The sequence below is a fragment of the Schistocerca gregaria genome, chromosome 3 (assembly GCF_023897955.1).
Source record: "Schistocerca gregaria isolate iqSchGreg1 chromosome 3, iqSchGreg1.2, whole genome shotgun sequence".
In the NCBI taxonomy this organism is placed as follows: Eukaryota; Metazoa; Arthropoda; class Insecta; order Orthoptera; family Acrididae; genus Schistocerca; species Schistocerca gregaria.
The window spans coordinates 905,514,734-905,534,961 of NC_064922.1; the positions used below are offsets into that span (position 1 = coordinate 905,514,734).

The following is a 20,228-nucleotide window of genomic DNA, read 5'->3' on the forward strand; positions in this document are numbered from 1 at the left end:
CGACTACTAACCAAGATAAGCTCACACAGTGAATCTTCGCAGTTATGTGACTGGCTCTACGAATATTTGATTTATAGATCTTATTACGCTACACTTGACGGCGAATGTTCCACAGAAACCAATGTAACGTCAGACATGCCCTTGGAAGCGTAATAGAATCTGCAATATGTTGAATATTTCTCGGGTATTCAGACGGGTGGCTTCGTACAGAAGCCGTGATATTTCGGCAAGTCGACTTCTTGCTGTCTTCAGGATATTCTGATGACTGATCAAGAACGCACGAAGATGGCAACAAGTCGGCTTGCCGAAATATCACGTCTCTATGACGACGCCACGCGGCTGAATACTCGAGAAATATTCGACATATCCTAAGCCGGGAAAATCTAGAATCGCACATCTGTAATTGTTCTCAATACCTTAGTGGATCAGTATAAAGGCAGAGTTCCTACGAAAGTCAAATTACAATATCTGTAGCATACAACTACCGAAATTTATTACGAAAGTGTTAGAGACATATAAGACACAATCACGGGGGAATTATATAGTTTCTTTTATAACACGAATAACAACATAACAAGTTTGTATTTCCTGAATTGAAATTTTATAATGGCCCCTGTGTGTTACTGAAAAGTTAGTACTTTATCCAACCACCGTTCTTCCTAATCACCTCAAAAATTCTCTTCCATATTGGTTTTTCTAGGGTTCGTAGTTCTTGCAATGAAATTGTTGCCCACTCTTCTCGTGTCTCTCTTTACAGCTCACAGACGCTCTCAGACTGCCTTTTGTTGCCGCAAAGACAGCTTGAAAGCTTTCCCCAAAGGCTTTCCAAGGCGTTCAAAGCCGGGGTACTTGCGGACAGTATTTCCGTATCTTCCAACTCCTTTCTGGTTGTTGCGGAAACATGCAGATACGCAGTATCTTTTTGAAACATTAGACATTCGTCTAATCAGTTCCGTGTCTAGCATCTTAGTTTACATGTTAAGAGTCCATCTAGTGTCCAGCCAAGTAACGCGTGACTTACGTTTAGCGCAGCTACCACCATCAAAATTTCTGCTCATTCTTTCCTCATACTCTGTTCTCAGATGATACCAATAAAATTGAAATCCATCCGGCGCGTCTAAACAAAACTTCTTGTCATCGCTCAAGATCACTATACCTTGTTCTGAAGTCCATTACAAACTGCAGTCTAGCCTGTTGATCTTTGGATGTTAGACTGGATTTCTGTAGTCGTTTCTTGAGTGAAAGAAGTTTGACAGTTTTGTCGTATACCGGTAACTGTAAATCAGGAACATGTTGAGAAGAATAACGATATGGCCCTTGGTTTGCGCGAAAGTAGCCGTTATGATGCCTCAGATAATTTTCTACTTTGCCCATATTTTCCGTTCGTCCATATCGTGTGTCCAATCTAACGAAATTATCAATCTGTAGTGGAAGGATTCAATTTTTTCGCGATTTGACTATTAGAGAGTCCCATTTCCTCCTACGCAACAATTTTTGCTTTTTCGACACATGGCAACTGTTTTCCGTGTGGCATTATGACAATCGTGGTTTATCTACATTAAAAAACTATTTAAAAAAAACTACCTAGTGATAAGTGTTAACCCAGGTTTCGGCGTAGATAACTACACCTTCTTCAGAACAACAATAAAACCCACAAGTGCCTAAGAAGACCTTTCTCAATGATTAAAAGAACACCATAGCTATACAGTTATAAACGAAAAAGAAAAGGAAAACACAAACAGTACATATGTACAAAGTCAAAACCACTACTTAACTTAATGGTGTACGCCCGACCTCAGACCGGCCATAAACTGCCAATTGACCATTTGTAGCTGCAGTTGTGGCACTTGTGGGTTTTATCGTTGACGGTTGCCGCAGACATGAACATGAGCATGAAAGATACACCCGTCTGCGGCAACCATCAAAATCGGCAGTAGCAGAGCACTGTATTTCATTGGGACATTCAATGGAATACAATGGAACAAAAATTTTAGCTCCAGTTTCCGGATTTTGGGATTCCGTAATCAAGGAATCAGTGGAAATACGTCTTGCCGATAATCTTATAAATCGCGACAACGGCTTTCAACTGGATAAAAATTGGAATCCTGTTATTAAAATTATACAATCACAGCGGAATAGACAACGTCATTCGATACTCAATGACTAGATGATCTTTTACATTCACCACCGAGGGCAGCACGTACAACTCGCCTATGCCGCATGCGCTGTAGGATGCCAGTACATTTCGCATGCGCGAGATTCGGCATAAATACCGCGACTGCATCTGGGCTCTTCAGTAGTTGTGTACTCACCTGATGATGGCCGGACGTCTCTGGGCCGAAATATCGTGGCAGAATGTTGACGGGATCCGGCTGCATACCCGGAAATTATTAGAAGAACAAATACGCCGGAAAAATTTCAGAAGTCACACCAATAATGGTCCTGCAAAATTTTTTCCCGCGTCACACGGAGTTATTTTTACGTCTGAAGAATTCTCTCCGTGCAGAACGACATGTTATATTCTGTTTTCGAGAAACGCTTCTATCCTGTCACATAGTTGGTCTGATATTACTCACGCTCGTGTTTTGTTCATTAGGCAGCAGTGTGGAAATGTATCGAACGCCTTTCCGAATTCAAGGAACACGGCATCTTTCCTGTGTCTCGTGGGCGAAGAGAGCGAGCTGAGTTTCACACGAGCCTTGTTTTCGGAACCCATGTTGATCCCTACAGCGGAGATTTTCCCCAGAATACATGAGAATTCTTGGAAGAAACACGACGTACTTCTCGTGAAACCCTGGTGGTTAAATTTAGAGTACCTGTATTCGAAGCCGGCTGTGCTATTATTATGCTAACACCGCCGTATATCTCGCGTAACGATCGTGAACGTAAGAGAGAAGAGATTAGGTCGCGTACAGAAGCATATGGGGAGTCGTTTATCCCTCGCTCAACAAGTGAATAAAATACAAAAGAAAATCGATAATTCTGATACTATTCGGTGTCCGCCATGCTCTACACAATGGCTTGTGGAGTACATACGAGTGTGTAGATGTAAGCGTAGATGTAAATGAACTGTTCCTTCCATCATTAAGTTGGATGCTGTAGCAGTTGTCCGAATAATGTGTACCAATACCTTCTTCTGTTCAGTATTTTTTTTCATTCCATACTTTTTCTGCCCACTTAATCTCGTTTCATATGCTTCCGCTTTCTTCTTTTCCGGATTTCCAATAGTTCACATTTCACTTCCACGCAACGCTGTTCTCCTGGCGTACTGTTACAGTAACCTCTTCCTCAGTTCCACACTAGTATCTTCGGCTGTACCAGTCTACTTGTAATATCTTCTTTAATCCAGCCACCCTGTTTAGTCTTACCTCCTCGACAGCAGAATTCTTTCACTTGTTCAACTACTGTGTCCAATATTCGATAGATTACAAATCCTAATCTTTGTTCGCCCCTAAAATATTTCCGCTGTACTGTTCTTTCCAGTACAGCGCTATCTGCTCGTGAATGAGTTAACTGGACACGTACAGAACCAAACGAAGACGCTCTAATGAAGTAGGCGAGTGTGAGCAATATGTCTCGTGGTCTTATCGTGGCGTGTTTATCTTCTGCCATTAGGTCAGACAATACAAATGCCACTTGCACGCTTAGAGTAGCAGATTGACGGTGACCAAAATTGACAATCTGAAGTTCCTTTGGTATTGGCACGTTAATCTTATTCTCATTCCTTTTAGCTTCACTTTTGAGATGTTACCAACTTCTTCTTCTGTGGTTAGCTCACAGTTTATATTTCATCATATTGCATTTTTTAAACCTCTGTGCCCTTGTCTGCAAAAATATGATGAACAGGATGTCTCCTGTTGCAAACTACAGTTGTCTTTATGTGTTCAGCCAAATGTGCCTCACCGCACATGCAGGATTCTCGGTGGGCGTTCATTTATTTCTTCTGAAATTATAAAAGATAGAAACTATGTGTAATTTGAATACTGTACATAGTTTATTGTGACTAATTTCGACGCGACACAACATAAGAGACAAAATAATAGACGTAAATAACCCCGAGGCTACTACAACATTAGTTGTTTTCTCGTCATACTGGTCAAATGTCAGTGGTGATAAGCTGTAATCTTGTTTTAAACATTTCTTAACCATATCTTGTCTTCTTACTTATCTTTTATTTCGCTCACTTTATTCTTGGAGACTTCATTGGTCGCTCATTGTCTCTACGCTTCCCATCCACTTTTCTACTAAAAATGTGTAAAAATTATAATAATTTATTAATTCTTTTTAGACGAAGAAAATATTGTTTACGTATCAGAAATTACATTGTTTAATCCGCCAGGTAACGGTCAAAGTAGCTAAGAAACTTTATTTTAGTCTTAGCATGTACTTTTAATTGAAGGTTTATGGTGCAGTTTTTCTGCTTTGACAAAACTTTTACGAATAAGAACAACATTTCTGTATAACATGGTTTTTTGTTGAATCATTTCAACTCTATCGTCTAATTCATGTGTCGGTGGCCACCGATTCATTTCTGGATAAGCGTTCCCGACATCACTACTCACTAACGCTGAACTTATCATTAGTACCCTTAAAAGTGTGTGTGTGTGTGTGTGTGTGTGTGTGTGTGTGTGTGTGTCTCACGCTGAGCGTTACGCAATTTTACGCCTCTTGGCGTTTATATTTACAACCAGAAATTTGTTTTTGCTTGTTGGACACGCAGTCCTGTTAATAAGGCAGGAGTGAGATAACAGTATTTATACCGGGACCCCGCAGGTCACTCGTACTGACAGGCTTACGACAGGAGAGCAGGACCCGCGAGGCAGCCGATACCGACCCGAGCACGTCGCTGCAGGGCGTTCGAGAATGGATGGCGGCTATCGCAGAAAGAACCGGTTTTCGGTTCCACCGGTTCTTTCTATCTCTAGTTTAACCTGACTATCAAAACCGCAAAAACAGCCGGTTTATAACAACCGCAGAGACATCACACAGACCCATGTCCGAGGCAGGATTCGTACCAGCGACCGTAGCAGCAGTGCGGTTCCGGACTGAAGCGCCTAGAACCGTTCGGCCACAGCGGACGGCCGTAGTGCAAGGTAATGCCTGAAACTTAGTATTTTCGGGACACTCTTGACACTGTGGATCTGGGAATATTGAATTCCTTCACGATTTCCGAAATGGAATGCCCCTTGCATAAAGCTGCTACTAAGATTCGGCGTTCAAAGTCTGTTAATTCCCGTCGTCTGGCCATATTCATGTCGTAAGGCTTTTCACAAGAATCATCTGAGCACAGATGAAACCTTGGCCAATGCACTGCCCTTTTATTCCATGTGTACGCGACACACCATAATGTGTATATGTGCATATTAGTATACCATGCCATGTCCGTGTGGTCGAGAGTGTAGTTTTGTGCAGAGTGGAACCATGGGACGTTGGAATAAACTGCTTGCTACTGAGATGGATTACTTAAGACAAAGCCTAAGCTGTAATGGCGTGGATAGGATGAAAAATTTTGTAATCCGACGGAGGATGAAGAACACTAGGGATATCTGTGATGAAGTCCAACAAAAACAACTGATGTGGTTTGGCCATTTGAATAGGATGAATGAAGACAGGATACGGAATACGATACTATGCTTGACACCATCCCAGCTGCCCACGACGCAACTATCAAGATGATGTGGAGGAGGTAATGGGAGTGTTGTGTACATAATTCCGCGTAGTCAGCGCGTACACAACGTTCCCACTAGAGCGCGCCCCGCTAAGCACAACAGCGCAGGCGCAGCGCTCGTCCGTCTCCACACTACGAGATGGCGCTGCCATAGAGACGGACCAAATTCTGCTTCCGCCGATCCGCGTGTTAATATGTAACGCGGCCAATGAGATTGCTGCTAAGGTAGACCCTTTTCTCCTCGCGGATCACACTCGTGCAGTGATACACGAACGCGCGAGGTATTATAACGAGTGTACAGACCTCTGCTTAGTCAGTCTGCATTTGTCTGCAACAGTCGGTACGAGTTCCACATTTGTCTGTACCAGTCTATAGCCAAGTTTCAGTCTGTGCCTAGTAAGGTTACCATATTCCTGTAAGATAAACGTATAGACACTTTTGTCAAGTATCAGAGATATATGTGAGAATAAGATTAACGTACCAATACCAAAGGAACTTCAGATTGTCAATTTTGGTCACCGTCAATCTGCTACTCTAAGCATGCAAGTGGCATTTGTATCGTCTCACCTAATGGCAGAAGATAAACACGCCACGATAAGACCACGAGACATATTGCTCACACTCGCCTACTTCATTAGAGCGACGAGTCAAATAATCTGATGGTGTGCGGTGGTGATGGTGGTGGTGGTGGTTAGTGTTTAACGTCCCGTCGATAACGAAGTCATTAGAGACGGAGCTCATGCTCGGGTTACGGAAGGATTGGGAAGGAAATTGGCCGTGCCCTTTCAAAGGAACCATCCTGGCATTTGCCTGAAGCGATTTTGGGAAATCGCGGAAAACCTAAATCAGGATGGCTGGAGACGGGATTGAACCGTCGTCCTACCGAATGCGAGTCTGGTGTGCTAACCACTGCGCCACCTCGCTCGGTGATGGTGTGTGTACCGAAGGTCTTACAGTACGCACACTACAGGAAGGAAGGAGTATAACGCGGAGGAAAGTCAAGATAGCAGAGGACGGCGACTGCGGGCGAAGAAGTGACGCCACCCGTGGTCGATTCGCACGAAACAGAGGGAGAGGGGAGGCCCTGGAGCAATCGGCCCAGTTACACCAGTCTCAGAGCCGTGGCGCGTGGCGCAGCCGCCGGGCTCCGCGGGCTCCCCCAGCCGTCGCCCCGCGTGACGGAGTCGCGGCGTCTGAGGCCGCGGTGCCGGTAATTGCAGGAGGCGCGAAGCTCGTTACTGGCCCGTGGCTCTCTTCTCGTTACGGCGCGGCGCAGCTCTCCGCTAATGAAGTAAGCCACGCGGCGCGCCCAAACAGCACCCCTCTCGTGTTCTCTTTGGACCCCGCGCTTGATTAAGCCGGCCGATAGGTGTTCTAGTTAGCGGCCTAATCAGCCGCGGCGCGCCGGCCTAAGTGGCCGGCCGAGCCGCCGCGTGGAGCGCCAATCGCGGCGGGCGCTACTTTGCATACGCGGCGCACATCCGCGCTCGAGGGCCACTCACTGCTGGCGCCCTCAGCCGCACGGATCACCCGCGGCGGGCGAGCGGGCCACCGGCACAACAGGTAGGCACGGCGCGGCCTCCTACTCACCTCAGGCCGGCGTTCTGGCATCCACGCCATTCCTCGTACAGAGCAACAGTAGGCTACTCACAAGATTGTCTCTGATGGCTGAGGCGGGGAAACATTCCTTTCGGTCTGCGTAAAAGGCCCTCTGAAAAGTACAATTTTTAGCGATGTTTGTTAGCAACTGGTACATCTGCCTAATATCGTCCCCACGAGCACGCAAAAGTGCCGCATAAAACACGATATGGCCTGGACTCGACTAATGTCTGAAGTAGTGCAGGAGGCAAATAACACCATGAATCCGTAAGAGTAGATGGGGGTGGATATCTATACTGAACGTTTCAAGGCATCCCTGATATCCTCAATGATGTTCATGCCTGGGGGGTGTGGTGGCCTGCGGAAGTGTTCAAACTCAGAAGAGTGTTCCTGGAGGCACTCTGTAGCAATTCTGGACATGTGCGGTGTCACATTGCCCTGCTAGAATTGCCGAAGTCCGTCGGAATGCACAATGGACATAAATGGATGCAGGTGATCAAACAGTATGCTTACTGTTGTGTACATAGTTCCGCGTAGTCAGCGCAGACACAACGTTCCCACTAGAGCGCGCCCCGCTAAGCACAACAGCGCACCCGCAGCGCTCGTCCGTCTCCACACTACGAGATGGCGCTGCCATAGAGACGGACCAAATTCTGCTTCCGCCAATCCGCGTGTTAATATGTAACGCGGCCAATGAGATTGCTGCTTACGTAGAATCTTTTCTCCTCGCAGATCACACTCACGCAGTGATACATGAACGCGCGAGGTATTATAACGAGTGTACAGACCTCCGATTACTCATCTACATCTACATGACTACTCTGCAATTCACATTTAAGTGCTTCGCAGAGGGTTCATCGAACCACAATCATACTATCTCTCTACCATTCCACTCCCGAACAGCGCGCGGGAAAAACGAACACCTAAACCTTCCTGTTCGAGCTCTGATTTCTCTTATTTTATTTTGATGATCATTCCTACCTACGTAGGTTGGGCTCAACAAAATATTTTCGCATTCGGAAGAGAAAGTTGGTGACTGAAATTTCGTAAATAGATCTCGCCGCAACGAAAAACGTCTTTGCTTTAATGACTTCCATCCCAACTCTCGTATCATATCTGCCACACTCTCTCCCCTATTACGTGATAATACAAAACGAGCTGCCCTTTTTTGCACCCTTTCGATGTCCTCCGTCAATCCCACCTGGTAAGGATCCCACACCGCGCAGCAATATTCTAAGAGAGGACGAACGAGTGTAGTGTAAGCTGTCTCTTTAGTGGACTTGTTGCATCTTCTAATTGTCCTGCCAATGAAACGCAACCTTTGGCTCGCCTTCCCCACAATATTATCTATGTGTTCTTTCCAACTGAAGTTGTTCGCGAATTTAACACCCAGGTACTTAGTTGAATTGACAGCCTTGAGAATTGTACTATTTATCGAGTAATCGAATTCCAACGGATTTCTTTTGGAACTCATGTGCATCACCTCACACTTTTCGTTATTTAGCGCAACTGCCACCTACCGCACTATAGAGCAATCTTTTCTAAATCGCTTTGCAACTGATACAGGTCTTCGGGTGACCTTACTAGACGGTAAATTACAGCATCATCTGCGAACAACCTAAGAGAACTGCTCAGATTGTCACCCAGGTCATTTATATAGATCAGGAACAGCAGAGATTCCAGGACGCTTCCCTGGGGAACACCTGATATCACTTTAGTTTTACTCGATGATTTGCCGTCTATTACTACGAACTGCGATCTTCCTGATAGGAAATCACGAATCCAGTCGCACAACTGAGACGATACCCCATAGGCCCGCAGTTTGATTAGAAGTCGCTTGTGAGGAAAAAGCTTTCCGGAAATCTAGAAATACGGAATCAACTTGAGATCCCCTGTCGATAGTGGCCATTACTTCGTGTGAATAAAGAGCTCGTTGCGTTGCCTCGAGAAAACAGGAAGACGTTGTGTGGAACGATGAAAAAAAACGCAAAATATACAATCTGAGTAGTCCGTGTGCAAGATAGACAACATCAAGTATAGGCTGAGCTCAGGAGCGCCGTGATCCCGTGGTTAGCGTGAGCTGCTGCAGAACAGAGAGGTCCTTGGTTCAAGTCTTCCCTCGAGTGAAAAGTTTAATTTTTTGTTTTCAGGCAATTATTTTGCTAAGTTGTCCAGGTACACAGAGCAGTATTGTTTACGTGATCGTGTGTCAATTATCAAAGTCCAGGCAATCACACATAATCAACCTCGCTCTCCAAAATTCCAGGACATGTTCAGATTGGCTTGGACATATGTAGGATTTGTCGGTCTACACACGGAAAAATTTGAAAACGTTAAAAACATATGTTTTGACAGAGCAGAGGGAAAACTGTGCGACTGTGAAACTGTTGCATTCATTTGTTGCAGTTTTGTGACAAAATCTTATGTTTTCATCTATTTTTTGGGAGTGATTATCACACCTACAAGAAAACCTAAATCGGGCAAGGTAGAAAATTTTTTTTACCTATTAGTCAAGTGTACAAGTTAGGTGGGTCGACAACATATTGCTGTCATGTGACGCACATGCCGTCACAGTGTCGTATAGAATATATCAGACGTGTTTTCCTGTGGAGGAAACGATTGGCCTATGACCTTGCGATCAAATGTTTTCGATTCCCATTGGAGAGGCACGTCCTTTCGCCTACTAATCGCAAAACACTGACACTAAACTTGTTACAGTGAACAGAGACGTCAATGAACAAACGGACAGATCATAACTTTGCGAAAATAAAGAAAGTAAACTTTTCACCCGAGGGAAGACTTGAATCAAAGAACCACTCGTTCCGCAGCTGCTGCTCACACTAACCACGGGACCACGGCGCTCCTGAGATCACACTATCCTTGATGTTGCGCATAGACTGCTCAGTTTGTATATTTTGCTTATTTTTTCAAATACCAGACAGCTACTTCCTGTTTTCTCGATTGATCTGTATTCAGTTTTTCGAGGCCTATCCACTGTGCCAATTTGTAACTAAATCTGAGGGGGGTGCGATGGGTAGGTTCCCTTGTCAGAAGAATGTCTGATGGATGAGACGGGGAGACATTCCTTTCGGTCTGTGTAAGACGCCCTCCGTAAAGTACAAACTTCAGTGTTGCTTGTTAGAAACTCGTACATGTGCCTAATATCGTGTAGAGACCCCACGAGCACGCAGAAGTGCCGCAGCACGATGTGGTCTGGACTCGACTAATGTCTGAAGTAGTGCTGGAGGGAACTGACACCACGAATCCTGCAGGGCTGTCCATAAATCCGTAAGAGTAGATGGGGGTGGAGATCTATTCTGAACGTTGCAAGGCATCCCAGGTATCCTCAATGAAGTTCATGTCTGGGGAGTCTGGTGCCCAGCGGAAGCGTTTAAATTCAGAAGAGTGTCCCTGGAGCCACTCTGTAGCAATTCTGGACATGTAGGGTGTCGCATTGGCCTGCTAGAATTGCCAAAGTCCGCAGGAATGCACAATGGAGAGGAATGGATGCAGGTGATCAAACAGGATGCTTACGTACGCGTCACTTCTCGTCGTCGTCGTATCTAGACGTATCACGGGTCCCATATCACTCTAAGTGCATTCGCCCCGCACCATTACAGAGCCTCCAGCAGCTTGAACAGTCTCCTGCTGACATGCAGGTCCCATAGATTCATGAGGTTGTCTCCATACCCGTACACATCCATCAGCTCGATACAATTTGGAACGAGGCTCGTCCGATAAGGTAACATGTTTCTAGTTGTCAACAGTTCAACGCCGGTGTTGACGGACCCAGCCGAGGCCTAAAGCTTCGTGTCGTGCAGTCATCAAGGGCACAGGAGTGGGCCTCCGGCTCCTAAAGCCCATATCGATGATGTTTCGTTGAATGGTTCGCACGTTGATAGTAGTTGATGGTCCAGCACTGAAATCTGCAACAAATTCCGGAAGGATTGCATTTCCATAACGCTGAACGATTCTCCTCAGTCGTCGTTGCTCCCCTTCTTCAAAAAAATGTTCAAATGTGTGTGAAATCTTATGGGACTTAACTGCTAAGGTCATCAGTCCCTAAGCTTACACACTACTTAACCTAAATTATCCTAAGGGCAAACACACACACCCATGCCCGAGGGAGGACTCGAACCTCCACTCCCCTACTTGCAGGATATTTTTCCGGCCGCAGCGATATCGCAGATTTGATGTTTTACCCGATTCCTGAAATTCACTGTACACTGGTGAAATGATCGTACGGGAAAATCCCCCACCCTGGAGATGCTGTGTTCCATCTCTCGTGCGCCGACATAACACCACGTTCAACCATTCTTAAATCTTGAAACTTCCCATTGTAGCAGCAGTAACGGATCTAACAGCTGCACCAGACACGGGTCGTCCTATATAGGCCCGCAGCGCCGTATTCTGCCTGTTTACATATCTCTGTATTTGAATAGGCATGCGTATACCAGTTTATTTGGCCTTCGTTGTAAAAACTTTCTGACTAGTGTAATGATGCGCTGTGTGCAGCAGAACCAACTGACACTGGGAAAAAACAAATCGATGGTCATGCATCGAGATTTTTCAGTATTACGATGTATTGCCTTCGTGCAGTATTAAAATGGTTCTCCCTAAACGCGATCCGCTAGTGCAACACTGCGATCTGTATTTTTATCGTCAGGTAAAGAATTTGGTCAAAAAGCTTCAAAACTGCTCTGATCGAGAGAGGAAAAGAAATCAGACCCAGAGAAGAGTAAATCAGAATACATTCTAATGTACATCACCAACTAGCCTCGCCAATATTTGGCAAATCGATCCATTACGCGTCATTTGCTGCCAAAGGATGCGATGAGAGCGAAACTTTCATGAATGTAATGAAGATTGTTTTTCTGTAGAAACTTCAAAACGAATACGTAATAGTAAAAACAAGGCGTTTTAACGTGTGCATGATGCCGAGAAATTTACTGCTCCCCCAGTTTTTACGATGAATATCGCCAAAAAATGTGTAAATCATCAACTGTAAAGCAATACAAGTGTGAAGTAATGTGACGGCGCCTGTAATTGTATTGGAGGAGAGTAAAGAAAGTTTGGTGTCATGACCATTAACTATGTACCTGTAAGAACACAGTGCATGAGATTACCGAACAAACGTCTATGAGGTTAAATGAACATATATGTTACGTTTACATAGCTGGTATCAGTAATGTAATAATCTACATCTGACAACTCTTATTCCAGTTACGCAAATGCATAGCTGAGAAGTTTTTTGCACGTGATGATGGTCTGGTCTTAGACCGAAATCTATCGTCTCTAATAAAATACTCTAATGCAGCTGTATGTTCCGTAACGTAGTTCTTAACATCAATAAAAGTGTCTGATTTGGTATACGAAGTTCTCATGTACGCCTTATAATCGTTTCGTAAAAATTGAAAATAAAAAGTTTTCGACCCTCGGGCTACCCTTCCGTATTCTTTCCAACGCGCCAACGACTGCCCGAAGTTTAGGAAACATTAATGTCACGCGCCATTTTCTCTAGTCTGGAGCTCCAACATCTCTCATTTTCATTCCTGGCCAGGCCCTGAATATACCCTACATTTGGACAAAACCAGCGATGTCGAGTAGGTGCGATTCCCTTGCAAGCAGTATTCTTCTCTTAAGGTGAGGCGCATTCAAGGAAGGAAGGACACGGTATATCGTCATGTTGGCGACAACTTTATTAGAAATGGATCTTGAGCTGGGATTAAAGTAGGATGCCGGACATAGCCTTTCCAAAGGATCAATTCCGGCATTTATTTTCAGCAACTTCGGAAAAACCGCAGAAAACTTGAACCTGGGTGGCCTAGCCGCGATTGCACCCGCCATCCTTCCGGGAATCTCTCGAGCATCTTATTACAGTGACAATTCGCTCGATTACTCTTTTTGTAATTTTCATATATGCAGTTCACCACCTCCTGCAAGAATGAACACAGCGCCCAGAGGCTGACTCACCAGAGAACAAGAAAAATGAAGTGACCAAAAATGTATCACCTGACACTTCTCTTAGCAACGTACCGAGCAATCGAAACACTTGGTAAACGTTCATTGGTTACAGCATATTACACATGAGATCAAAAGTATCCGAACACCTGGCTGAAAATGACTTACAAGCTCGTGGCGCCTTCCATCGATAATGCTAGAATTCAGTATGGTGTCAGCCCCACCCTTAGCCTTCATGACAGCTTCCATTCTCGCAGACATACGTTCACTCGGTTGCTGTAGGGTTTCTTTTTCACGGAGTGCTGCACTAAGGAGAGGTATCGATGTCGGTCGGCGAGGCCTGGCACGAAGTCGGCGTTCCAAAACATCCCATAAGTTTCAATGGGATTCAGGACAGGACTCTGTGCAGGTCAGTCCATTACAGGGATGTTATTGTCTTGTAACCACTCCGCCACAGGCCGTGCATTATGAACAGGCGTTAGATCGTGTTGAAAGATTCAGTCGCTATCCCCGAATTGCTCTTGAACAGTGGGAAGCAAGAAGGTGCGTAAGACGTCAATGTAGGTCTGTGCTGTGATAGTGCCACGCAAAACAAGCGGTGCAAGCCCCCCCTCCACCTCCATGAAAAACACGACCACACCATAACACCACCGCCTCCAAATCTTTCTGTCGGCACTAAACACATTGACAGATGACGTTCACCGGGTATTCGCCATACCAACACCCTGCCATCGGATCGCCATATTGTGTACCTTGATTCGTCACTCCACACAACGTTTTTCCACTGTCCAATCGTCCATTGTTTACTTTACTTACACCAAGCAAGGCCTCGTTCGGCATTTACGGGCGTGATGTGTGGCTTACGAGCAGCCGCTCGACCATGAAATCCAAGTTTTCTCACCTCCTGCCTAACTGTCATACTACTTGCAGTGGATCCTGACAGTTTGAAATTCCTGTGTGATGGTCTGGATAGATGTCTGTGTGTTACACATTACGAACCTCCTCAACTGTCGGTGGTCTCTGTCAGTCAACAGACGAGGTCGGCCTGTACGCTTTTGTAGTGTACGTGTCCCGTCACGTTTCCACTTCACTATCGCATCGGAAACAGCGGACACAATAGACACCCAATCACGTTCGATGAAAAACTTATGTTTTTGGGGGTGTCCGGATACTTTTGATCACATAGTGTATTTGTGAGTATAGCGTAATGTACCATATTCTAACGCCATGGCATTTCCTCCATTTCATGCGCATTGCCTCACATTTAAGGTTACATGCAGTAGGTGCATTGGATTGTAGGTGCGAAAAGTCCTGCTGACTTTAGCTGTAGCGACTCTGGTAGAGTCCTTTTCTATACAGTAGTACGCCCTTGGCAGACCTCTGAGCGCGCTGCTGACACTCTTACGAAGTTCGTTTATTTGTTTGATTTGGCCCCCCAACTCCTGACTCGTATGATACGGAGCCCCACGATTTCTCCTTTCCTGTGTCAGTCTCTTCCCGCCGAGTAAAACTGGCACTTAATTTCCACAATAAATGTTTGTATGCATTCCATCTCTGACTTTCGTATATTTTTTGCCGTTTGCTGCTCCCGCTAATATCATGTAAATTATTTCGTGATACTCTAACACATGTCCTATTCTCCTATTCTCCTTTGCTCGCCAATTCGGTAGAAAACTACTTCTTCATATGTTGTGAGTCCACTTAAGTTTTAGCGTGCTGTGCTCCACGTGTACTTTCTCAGGAATTTATTTCTCGCGTTAAAGTCCATGTTTGAATAGGAAATATCTTTTGGAGAGGAATTTCCTCTTTGCCTGAACCAATCTGCTTCTTGTGCCATTGTTTCGTACGTCGTGCGTTATGTTGATCCCAAGGTAGCAGAATACCTCCATCTCGTCTAATATTTGCTTTACAATTTTGATATTAAATGTAATTTATCTCATACCTGATGCTCTTTATTACTTTCATCTTTCTTCTCTTTACTCACGAACCATGTTCTATGCTCACTAGACTTCATTCCATTCAACGGATTCCTCAATTTCGCGCACATTTTAATCCGAATAAAGTACTTTGATTCTCATTGTTTCCTCTCGGTTCTTGTACAAATGGCATAATATCTGTTGTTGCCCCATACTGTACACCTATTTTCCTGAGGATTTTAAATAACTTCCAGCACTTTACATAGTCTAACGCCTCTTTAATTCTTCAGGTTCTATGAAAGTAGCTCGATTTTTCTTAAATCTTTCCTCCGTTATCGAACATAAACTTTGTGACTATATTTCCGGTGCCTTGTTGTCGTTATTGTATTCAGTCCATACACTGATTTGATGCAGTTCGCCATGTTGCTCTATCCTGTGCAAGCCTCTTCATATCCGAATAACTACTGCAACCTACATCGTTCTGAATCTGCTTAGTGTATTCATCTCTTTGTCTCCCTCTACGATTTTTACCCTCCACGCTTCCCTCTAGTATGTGTCCTAGCAAACGATCCCTTCCTCTGGTCAAGCTGTGTCACAAATTCCTCTTCTCCCCAGTTCTGTTCACTACCTCCTCATTAATTACGTGATCTATTCACCTAATCTTCAACATTCTTCTGTAGCACCACATTTCGAAAGTTTCTATTCTCTGCTTATCTAAACTATTTATCGTCATGTTTCATTCGCATACATGGCTACAGTCCATACAAATACTTTCAGAAAAGACTTCCTGACACTTAAATCTATACACGAATTTAGGAAATTTCTCTTCTTCAGAAACGCTTCTTTTGCCATTGCCATTCTACATTTTATATCCTCTTTTCTTTGACATTATTGGTTATTTCTCTCCCCAAATAGCAAAACTGATATACTACTGTAAGTGTCTCATTTCTTAATCTGATACCTTCAGCATCATCTGATTTAATTCGACTACATTCCATTATTCTCGTTTTGCTTTTGTTGATGTTTATATTATATGCTCCGTTCAACACACTGTCCATTCCGTTCAGCTGCTCTGTCAGGTCCTTTGCTGTCTCTGACAGACTTACAATGTCGTCGGCGTACCTCAAAGTTTTTATTTCTTCTCCATGGATTTTAGTTCCTACTCTACATTTTCCTTTTGTTTCCTTTACTGCTTGCTATATACGCAGATTGAATAACATCGGGGCCTGTCTCACTCCCTTCTCAACCACTGCTTCCCTTTTGTTTCCCTCGACTCTTATGACTGCCATCTGTTTTCTGTACAAATTGCAAATAGCATTTCGCTCCCTGTATTTTACCCCTGCCACCTTTAGAATTTGAAAGATAGTACTCCAGTCGACATTATCAAAAGCTTTCTCTAAGTTTACAAATGCTAGAAACGTAGGTTTGCCTTTGCTTAACCTATCTTCTAAGATAAGTCGTAGGCTCAATATCGCCTCGCTTGTTCCAACGTTTCTATGGAATCCAAACTCAGTTTGCCGTGCCTTTACCTTTCCTAAAACCAAACCAATTGTCATTCAACACATGCACAATTTTCTTCAGCATTCCTCTGTATGTTAGTCATTTCAGCTAGTCAGGTGCATGCGTTGTTAAGTAAAATGTACTACAGTTGTCGCATTTACACTGCCAAACAAAAAAAAGTGAAACACCCAGAAGACATAGCCAGATGTCAATGTAACTTAGTACATGTGCACACCGTCGGCGGGTGTTTAAATGATTAGAGTATCAATGCTATCTTACAGGTAAAAAGACCACCGAAGTGCACTACTGTTCTTCGTGTTTAGTGTTACAACGATGCCTGGTACGCTATACAAGGTGAGTGAACAGCATCGAATGTTGGGTGATAATTGTGAAGGACACGGAGAGGCCGTGTACCTGTACGAGACAGCCTTATCAGCATCAACATGAGCCGCAGAAGTGAATTATTCTTCAACTCGTAGGCTGCCGTTAAGACCACAACACAAATGGCTGTTTACTATAAAAAACAGAAGTCATTCTTCAGCAGAAGGAGGTTCTTACTCATTGGTGTGAAACCGGTCGCCGTAATAAATAAATTGTGATGAAGAGTGTTTTTGATAATAAATATTTGTAACACATTGATCACTGTAACTCCCATAATGTATTCAAAAGTAACAAACGGCTGTGTCTGGGGGACTGCCGTAACGGGAAAGCAGGGACTGTTGATGATTCGTGCTGCATTGTGTTCAGCGGTGAATCGTTACTCCGGACGGACATCGTCGTCAAGTATGGCGGAGACCTAGAGAGAAGTCCTGTTGTTTCAATGTTTTGAAGAGACAGAATGGTATTACTCCTGGCTTCAGAGTGTGGATAACCATCGGGTACGACTTCGTGTCACGGCTGGTAGTGGCGAAGTGAATTCAGACGGCACAACAGTTTGTTACCTACAGCCTACGTCCACTTGTGTTAGACTCGTGCGGCCGTACAGTGGTGTAATTTCCTATCAGTGCTCCTTCACATATGCCGCATGTCTCTGTGAACTGCCTGCGTGATGTCGAGGTGTTCCCGCGGCCAGGAAGATCCTCAGATTTGTCCCCTATAGAACATGTGGGGGTCTTGCTCGATCGATAACTCCGTCCCAGTCCAGGATATCAAAGACCAGCCACAACAGCCTTGGGCCAGCTCGCCTCAGAAGAGGATACAGCAGCTTTACGACGCCCTCCTCAACTGCATCAATGCGTGGATCCGTGCCAGACGGGGTGCGTCGTCTCACTGATGAGCGAGCACGTATTGCCAAGTTCATTTGTAAATTTGACACGATTTTGTAATCACTGATAGAACATCACATACCGTCTGAACCCCTGAAGTTTCATTCCGTTTCCTACTCTCGTTCCCTGTGCTTCAGTATTATTGCCAGGCAGGTTATCTGACCTCTCTGTTTTCGGGATCGTGTGCATGATATTATTCCAAAAGCCCTTTGATACCTTTTCAGTCTCTTTGATTCTACACCCTGCCTTGAATAATCACTTGTTTGGCATTAACCCCCAATAATTTTAGATATTACGAATGAGTGGTATGCATCTCTTTTGCCTTATTTTATCGCATTTTTGTCATAGTTGCGATAAATTCTTACTCATTATTCCTATCCGCTCTCTGTGCTTAAACGTAGAATTACTTTCGCACTCTTAATAATGACCCCTTTGGCTTACAATTCTCCGAGAATTATTTTTCCAGACGTTCTTGGTGATTTTATTGAGTGAAGATATTACAGCACAATACTAACATCGAGAAGAAAATTGATATATTGCTCTTAAACACTTTCAAGACCCAGGAAACCTCTCGGGGAAATCGTATTCCGTTCAGGTCAATGGTCAACAAAAACAAGAACTACAGCATTAAACAGAAAGACGAGTATTGTTTCAGCCATTGAATTTCTGCCCCGAGCATTGTTAACGAAAGTAGTTCACAGGAACCGTGCACTAAAATTATTTTCAATCATTTCTGTCGTTGTTGTAGTCTTCAGTCCTGAGACTGGTTTGATGCAGCTAGCCGGCCGCGGTGGTCTCGCAGTTCTAGGCGCGCAGTCCGGAACCGTGCGACTGCTACGGTCGCAGGTTCGAATCCTGCCTCGGGCATGGATGTGTGTGATGTCCTTAGGTTAGTTAGGTTTAAGTAGTTCTAAGTTCTAGGGGACTAATGACCACAGCAGTTGAGTCCCATAGTGCTCAGAGCCATTTGAACCATTTTTGATGCAGCTCTCCATGCTACTCTATCCTGTGCAAGCTTCTTCATCTCCCAGTACCTACTGCAACCTACATCCTTCTGAATCTGCGTAGTGTAGTCATCTCTTGGTCTCCCTCTACAATTTTTACCCTCCACGCAGCCCTACAATACTAAATTGGTGATCCCTTGATGCCACAGAACATGTCCTACCAACCGATCCCTTCTTCTGGTCAAGTTGTGCCACAAAATTCTCTTCTCCCCAATCCTATTCCATACTTCCTCATTAGTTATGTGATCTACCCATCTAATCTTTCTTCTGTAGCACCACATTTCGAAAGCTTCTATTCTCTTCTTGTCCAAACTATTTATCGTCCATGATTCACTTCCATACATGGCTACCTCCCCCCATGAACCATGGACCTTGCAGTTGGTGGGCAGGCTTACGTGTCTCACCGATACAGTAGGCCGTACCGTATGTGCAACCACAACTGAGGGGTATCTGTTGAGAGGCCAGACAAACGTGTGGTTCCTGAAGAGGGGCAGAAGCCTTTACAGTAGTTGCAAGGGCAACAGTCTGGATGATTGACTGATCCGGCCTTGTAACAATAACCCATACAGCCTTGCTGTGCTGGTACTGCGAACGGCTGAAAGCACGGGGAAACTACGGCCGTAATTTTTCCCGAGGACATGCAGCTTTACTGTATGATTAAATGATGATGGCGTCCTATTGGGTAAAATATTCCGGAGGTAAAATAGTCCCCCATTCGGACCTCCGGGCGGGGACTATTCAGGAGGACGTCATTATCAGGAGAAAGAAAACTGGCGTTCTACGGATCGGAGCGTGGAATGTCAGATCCCTTCATCGGGCAGGTAGGTTAGAAAATTTAAAAAGGGAAATGGATAGGTTAAAGTTAGATATAGTGGGAATTAGTGAAGTTCGGTGGCAGGAGGAACAAGACTTTTGGTCAGCTGAATACAGGGTTATAAATACAAAATCAAATAGGGGTAATGCATGAGTAGGTTTAATAATGAATAAAAAAATAGTAGTGCGGGTAAGCTACTACAAACAGCATAGTGAACGCATTATTGTGGCCAAGATAGACACAAAGCCCATGCCTGCTACAGTAGTACAAGTTTATATGCCAACTAGCTCTGCAGATGATGAAGAAATTGATGAAATGTATGATGAGATAAAAGAAATTATTCAGGTAGTGAATGGAGACGAAAATTTAATAGTCATGGGTGACTGGAATTCGTCAGTAGGAAAAGGGAGAGAAGGAAACATAGTAGGTGATTATGGATTGGAGCTAAGAAATGAAAGAGGAAGCCGTCTGGTAGAATTTTGCACAGAGCATAACTTAATC

The 20,228-nt window shown here is 44.4% G+C and overlaps 1 protein-coding gene across 1 annotated transcript in view; it reads right to left on the minus strand.

Annotated features, from left to right (window-relative positions):
* LOC126355669 (frizzled-5-like) overlaps nucleotides 1-20,228 on the minus strand; it is a 1,025,468-nt gene that overhangs the window by 513,948 nt on the left and 491,292 nt on the right. The window lies entirely within an intron of this gene.